The sequence below is a fragment of the Berghia stephanieae genome, unplaced genomic scaffold (genome assembly GCF_034508935.2).
Source record: "Berghia stephanieae isolate SIO BIC M18660-M18661 unplaced genomic scaffold, UCSD_Bste_1.3 scaffold3603, whole genome shotgun sequence".
In the NCBI taxonomy this organism is placed as follows: domain Eukaryota; kingdom Metazoa; phylum Mollusca; class Gastropoda; order Nudibranchia; family Aeolidiidae; genus Berghia; species Berghia stephanieae.
Genome location: NW_027624849.1, coordinates 1 through 7719, shown reverse-complemented (window position 1 = coordinate 7719; position 7719 = coordinate 1). Strand labels below are relative to the sequence as shown.

Below are 7719 nucleotides of genomic sequence, written 5' to 3'. Positions count from 1 at the left end.
CTTTAAAAAAATAAAATTTTTTATAAAATTGGGGAAAAAAAGGGGGGGGTTGGGGGAATGGGGGTAAATTTGGTTGGGTTGGGGGGGTGGGGGAGGCGGGGGTTAACCACAAACGACCGAGGCGCTGGACGCAGGGAAAACATGGTATATGAGATCAAAGAGAAAAAGCCGCCGGCTCTTGGATTGTGGAAATGATGTTGGGTGTGTGTGTGTGTGTGATTATTCTGTTTTTAATTAATTAGAGATATCATGAGTGTGCGTTGTGTTCAGGAAGGACCAATACGGTTTCTATAGCTGCAAACGGAATAGTACATGAGAGATTCACTAATGATTACTAATGATAAGTTCATCATTCGGGCGCATTGCATTGCAGCATTCCGAATCGAAGAGCCATGGAGTTATTCAGACTCGACCCTGGTTAGCCACGGAGTTCTATTCGTTTAGAACTCAGTCCGAATTGCACGGGAAGCAATTCAGACTTGGGTCCGAATTGCACGGGAAGCAATTCAGACTCGGGTCCGAATTGCCACGGGAAGCAATTCAGACCGGGTTCCGAATAGCTTTTCCGACAACAAATGTCATTAGCCTAATGCTGCCAAACAATATTGCTTGGCTTTGCGTTTGCTACCCGACCATTCCAGAGACAAGGAAATGTTATAATATATTCTTTTTTCGGCAGCATGATTTGTGTGATCGGTTCAAGGTAGATTTTCTTTTTTTTAAAAATATAGTGATCACTTAAATGGAACGTTTAAATATGAGAATTTGGGGAATTTGGCTATAAATTTGATTGAGATCTAGAAAGAAAGTTTTCCCCTTGCCCCTACTAGAACATTATAAAAAACAAGAATTACTGGGGATTGTAGAAGCTTTCGGAAGGCCTCCCATTATTTAATTTGTTGAATGAGAAAAATAAACCACTTGCTTTTATCAACGTGAACATAGAATTTGATATCTGTGTTAATTATTAAGTTAATTATTGGCGTCATTGTGGCAGTAGGAGAGGATTCGTGGAAAAAAGGGGGAGTAATTCTCGTTTTAATATATATTGGAATAGCTGCGCATGCGCTTACTACCATAAAGCCTTTTTCTCCATTTTAATCCTTCCCGACATTCCGGCGCGGGGAGACTGCCGCCATTTGTATTCTTTTTGGTATCGATACTTGAATGGTGTTGCTTCAAAAATAAAAATGATGTTCGGTAGGCTAATATTGGATGCTCTGCGTTTAGGTAATTTACTCACAACATTCCGCCAGCCGGATTGACGTACCAACACACAAAACCGTTTGTAACCTTGACCATTTGTCGTCTGATTGATTACAATTTAGTAAAAACTACTCAAACAACAAATGGCTGGGTAAAAACAACAAAGAGCTGAGTGAAGTCAATGGCACTCCAGGGAATGGTCTCATGTCGCATTTTATTGAAATAGAATTTATTTAATTGATCTTTTATATAGCGCAATATCCACTAAACGTGCTCAAAAGCGCTTTACAAGGGGTCCCTGTCCAACAGCAACATTTGACATTTAGGACAAGACATGACGCCTGTAAGGCGATATTATAATTTTTTTTCGGACAGAGGACAACGCTGTTAACGGCCAGTACTCATTTTACACCTGAGTACGGTGAGAGAATGTGAGTAAAGAGCCTTTTCCAGGGTCTCAACTATGCGCCGAGCGAGGCTCGAACCCAGGACCTCCGATCGAAATCGAGTGTCAGACCACATAGTCGCACAATTACTGGCTTGGTGTAAAAAAAAAATTTAAAGGAACTGTGTTGAGTAGGCTATGTACTTATTGTTTGAGTGTGTAAAATCAAGTTTTCTGTTGGGTAGGTATGACGGGGAAAAATATGAAAATGGTAGATAAAGATATTGCTAAATAGTCGATCAACTGAATATTGTACTAAAAAGGATAGATATTATTCCTCGTGTTACTTTGACCATCGAAGTACCCAATCTTTCGTAAGAGAAACCATTTAAATCGTGTTTAGCTTCCATGAAAACTTTGTTTGTAAAAGTGTGTATGTGGGGGGGGGGGGGGGGGAGGCATTCACACAAGATATGAACTATCTTGTTGTTGTCAGTCGATTTTACCATTAGAATATAGAAATATGTGGTTTACAACGACTTTACACAATTGTAATAGCTATGTTATTATAAATACAACAAAGACGGTTCTTACAATTCTTTGAAATGCAAAACAAATCTGAATAGAAAAAAATATAAATTGTATCCTATCAAATGTGAAGCGTTTCCTCTAGATAGAATGCGCTTGGCCAAGGAGTTCACAACATTGCCATCCGGAAGTTATAACGGACCAACACACAAACTCTGTGTAACCATGAACTTTTATAGTCTGGTTTATACAGTTTAGTGGAACAAACTCACAAACGCGGATGGCAAAAACAATAACAAAGGCCTGAGTGACGTCATCTGCATACTATCTATAGTTGGTAAGGAAAGGGTTCGTGTTTTTTGGTCCTTGAAAATGTATTCATTTTCTCTTACACTGGTATTAAAATGACGATCTCGTTCACAACTTTGCCTATGTAGGAAAGCAAACAACAATAACACCCCCCCCCCCCCCCTAAAAAAAAAGACAAACTAAAAAACCCACAACACTGACAACCATATAAAACGTCACGTTTAATGTTGCCATCGGAATGAGATCCCTGTAAAGCCCTTTGAGCGTATTAAGTAAATATTGGTCTCATAAATTTCAGTGCTATGAATAATCAGAAAGGTGTCGGTTATGCGAAAGGGCGACGGGGTGTGTGTAAGTGGCTGGGTGTGTCTGCATGTGTATCATATTGTATACACACACATGCAGTGCAGATAGATACACACGATAAATACATATGCAACTGTCAATGCAATAGTAAATCATCAGTGGTCGAAATCATCTGACGCATAAAAAAAAAATAAAAAAAAATAATAAAAAAAAAACTTCCCAGAAAACCCATTAATTATCTATTTTAAGGCTGGGTGAAATTAGTTCGAGGAAACCGTGTTCGAGGCAAGAATTTGTTCGAGGAGGAATTGAATTATAACAAAGAATAGAAGGAAAAAATTCGGGACATTCGAATGAGTTCGAGGAAAACGTGTGTTCGAGGAACCTGTGTTCGCGGAAACTGTGCTGGAGTGTGTAATAATAATAATAACAATGATGATGATGTGATGATGTGATGATGATGATAATATAATAATAATGATTATGATGATGATGATTAATAATAATAATAATAATAATAATAATAATAATAATATAATAATAATTAATAATAATAATAATAATAATAATAATAATAATAATAATAATAATAATAATAATAATAATAATAATAATAATAATGCACTTTTAGCATGCGAGCGTGCCAAACATCGGGAATCAATTTTAATGGATTTTGTTTGTTTTTTTTTTTTTGGGGGGGGGGGAAAGAGGCATACGGTATCATTTTTATCTAAGTCTTTGGAGCATTAAATTTAATCGGTGTATGATAAAACTAATATATAAAAGAAATAGAATAAAATTAGAATAGATGGCGTGCTGCAGCTGCATTAAAACAAAAATGAAGCATTTTAAAAAATTCGTAATTCATTGACAAACCCAATGATAGAGTGGCTGCGCTCTGCGTAACAAACTTTTAACAATTTTCGAAAAATACAATTAAGGTTTCTCTCATGACATTATAAATTATTTAATTATTGAGAGTTATTGTTTGAAAAAGAAAGGGCGTCCGAAAATAATTAATTTGATCCATAAAAGCGTTAAAGCGTTTTTTTTTCTCGTCGAATATCGAATCTCTACTTTTTTTCCTACTACAACAAGATCGATTACAAGTACTCTCTTCTAAACAGCACGCCTTGGTGTGTTTGTGTTATTGTTGATAAAATCAAAGAATATCTAAATTTGATTACATTATCGTTTTTAGTTTTCAAAGACCAGTCCTTCACTATGGTGGTAACTACGGTAGGGGTCCCCCAAATATTGAAGGGATGTATTCCTTGAAAGTGGATAATTTGACTTATCGCACGAGTTCAGAGGAGCTCCGACGTACTTTTGAGAAGTTCGGAGAAGTGGGTGATGTTTACATCCTAGAGATCGGCACACTCGCGAAAGTAGAGGATTTGCCTTTGTCAGGTTTTTGAGGAAACGTGATGCTGAGGATGCCATGGATACAATGGACGGCCATAAATTAGATGGTCGTGAGATCAAGTGTCAAATGGCCCCGCTATGGACGACCAACTGAGCCCACAGCAGAAATGACAGAAGAGGCGGCGGCGGGAGATGGGGTGGAGGTGGCGGCGGCGGCGGTCGGAGAGGGTGAGTGTAATCTGATATTAAATAGATGGAAATACCGGTATTTATTTAGATGCTCTGCTAATATAATATGGAAATAGGTCCCGCTATTCCAATCCAAGCTAATCTAATCGTACAAACGTGAGAAGAATCAGTGGCAATGGCAGTAGCAGGCTTGCAACAGTCGTCATTGTCAAGTCAGTAAGTCAGGAGCAGTTTGTTTAGTTTGTATCATATTGTATGAGTAATGATCTCTCATATTACAATACACTTGTGCAGCAATGATAATCCGGGATTTTGGGATTTTTCAGAAATTTTTCGTTGTATTTTGCCGTTTGCCGTGTTTATGTTATTTTCCTATCACTTTCACTATCAGGAAAAAAACCATAATCATGTTTTGTGTCAGTGGTTATTCATAAAAAAAAATCAAGACCTTCCAAAAGCTCCTACAAAGGGAAACAATCTCAAACAAACCCCAAGAAAAATAAAACCTAGTACTAGAGAGCTGCGCCGGTGTTACCAATACTTAGCTTCTATACAGGAATAAATCATTCGTTTGGACCGAAAAAAAATAAAATAAAAAAACTTCCCGCTTACCGTCAAAAGCAGTTTAGATTTGACGATGCATTTGTTTTCTATTCAAAAAACATTCGGTAATGGACAATCCTTGATAAATTTTCAAAAGTTGTGTTGAAATTATATCCTAATTGTTTTCTTTGATTAATTCCTCGCGAAATCGTTGTGGGTATTGTTTCGTTATCAAGGTACCGCCTAGCCAGGAGGGTTGCCAGATAATTTTTGAGTAAGAGACCATAAACTAGCTATAGCAAGAGGCCAGATTCCTCGGCAGGAGCCCAAATACCACCAAACCCCACCTTAGCTCGGGGAAAAAAAAATCTTTAGATTTGTTAAACAATTTAGTAGGAAAAGGGAAAAAATTCGTATTTTATAGAAGCATTAGCAAATGCAATCTGTGGCGTTTAGCACGTGTTGCATTTAGATATTTGATTGCCAAATAAAAATTTAAATTTTACCAGTACCAGAGTTAAAAAATTATAACGGGGGGGAAAATCAGAGGAAGCCAAAAGTTGGTTTACAGGAGGCCAAGTGGCCAAACCAATTTTGGGAGGCCAAATGGCTTGGGGAAAAGGCCAAATTTCTCAAATTTGGCCACCAGGAGGCCCAACTAGCAACCCTGGCCCCGGTTTTTAAAAAAGTTTATTGGGAAAAAGAATACGGAAACAAAGTGTCATAGATAGGTATGCAATTTGGTGCATTTAAATGCAGTAAAAAGGCCCTTTTTTTTTTTATTCAATAAACTTGACTGCTGGTGGACCCTGGGCCTCTCTACAAGTCCAAGAAATAATACTCACTTTTTCTCTGCTCCAACGAAAATATCTACCCCTACCGGTCTAATTATTTGTAGCAGAAAATTTCTCAAAAACGGTCACGTGACACTGTAAAAACAAAACAGGAAGTCCATGAAAGCTTATTTACGGCATTTCCTTTGAACCGTGTAAAAAAACAAAAATTTCGTTTTCATTCGACTAAAAGGGGTCAGATTGGCCGGAATTTTTTAACGAACTAAAGTTCTGAAAAATCAAATGTTTCTTAGAAAGGGTTGAAAGATGCTAGTTTTTGAAACAGAGGTAGGTTTTTAAAAAAAAATCTTTATATTTTACGTGAATGCATGCTCCAAAGGGGAGTTGGCGTGCAGCGGAGGTTGGTAGGCCAAAGGCCCACCTCTCTAGTATAGTTAGTACCTTTAACTAACCTATAACTATAACTAACCCTACTAATTGGAAAAAAAAACACCCTAGCACCTTTACTAAGACTTATGGACTAACCCTTTAAAAGAGAAAAAATGACAAATTGGGAAAAAATAACGCTGACAAAAGATCAACAGTTAATAGTTAATATTTCAAAATTTAAAGAATACTGGGGGTGTAGGGCTTTCAGAATGTCTCCCAAAAACCAAAAGTAAAACATGAGCTTTTATATAGCGCAATATCCACTAAACTTGTTCAAAGCGCTTTACAAGGGGTCCTGGCCCTAGCAACATTTAACGTTTAGGCGATATTACCATTTTTCCGGACCGAGAAATCGCTGTTAATGGTCATGTACTCATTTTACACCTGAGTACGGTGAGAGAATGTGAGCCTTTTCCAAGGACTCAACTATGTACCTCGCTTTTTACCTTTGTTATAGGTACGCAAAACCCAAATTTAGATTATATAACTGTTGTCTTTAAATTAAAGTTCAGTAGAACTTTTCTTGGTTAAAATGGTACAAAAAATTATTAATATTGGTTAAAAATTTTAAAAAAGATTGCTATTTCGAAATTTGTCGAAAATTGCCAAAATTTGGGCTGCTTTTGAAAGCAAACTTTCGTTCGTTTTCAAATGCCATATTTTCATAAATAATCATGCCAGACTTCCGAAACTTACAATACACATCATTTTATAACAATCAACTCTAAGTCAAATAGAAAAATTTGCCCCCAAATTACACGATAAAGCAAAAATAGTCAAGTTTCAAGTTACAACGTTACAAAATATCAGCCGGCGTATGAGTGATGTGAAATGTTGAAGTTTCATTTTCCATTGGCTGGTGAACGCAAAGCTATAAATCTTGATTTTGCATAATCATTTAAAACTGTGATTTAAACTTTCTTTTGATACCAGAATCGTCCAAACTTTTTTCATTTAAAATTTTTTTATCATTTTAAAGTTTTTAACTTGAAATTTCAAACTTTGAAAAAATTCATAAAAATGCGAATCTGATATAGAACGAAAGCTTGTTCAATTTTTCTTTCCGATGCTGCCATTGACGCTACTATTAATAGCACTGATGTGATCAGCACAGCACCGAACGAACGAACATTTAGCTGAAAATCCAAAAGTAATTAAATCTCACCCTTGACGACTACCTGACCCTTGACTGACCTCATTGTGCTACCTGTACGAGCACTTTTGACTGACCATATTTTTAAAGGATATGCCAATTTTATTGATGTCTTTAATCAAGCACACTTTAAGATTATGTTATGTTAATGAATTGTTTTAGGTGGGGAAGAAAAACGAGGATAAAAATTAAATTTTATTATGATACCAAACTCATAACAATCCTTTGCGCCGTTGATCGTTAAGCCATAGATAAGTTGTATAAAATATTCTAAGAAGACCATATGAATTTAGGTTTTTGTTAAGTGAAGTATTTAAATAATGTCACCGTAGACCAACAATGTTTTTGGCTTAAAAGAGAGACAAGAGAATGCAAATTATAGTGCTATAAATTTCTTGCTCAGTTAAGTCACCAAAGCCAAGTTACATGCTTGTTAAATTGAATATCCATTTTTCACGAACCTACCAGTGCAAGTAGGCTAGTATTAGTATAGCGGGGGTGTGGTGTTATTT

The 7719-nt window shown here is 36.5% G+C and overlaps 1 pseudogene; it reads left to right on the top strand.

Moving 5' to 3' along the window:
- Nucleotides 1-3935: 3935 nt before the first annotated feature.
- Nucleotides 3936-4327, top strand: LOC144961687 (serine/arginine-rich splicing factor 2-like; annotated as a pseudogene).
- Nucleotides 4328-7719: the final 3392 nt, after the last annotated feature.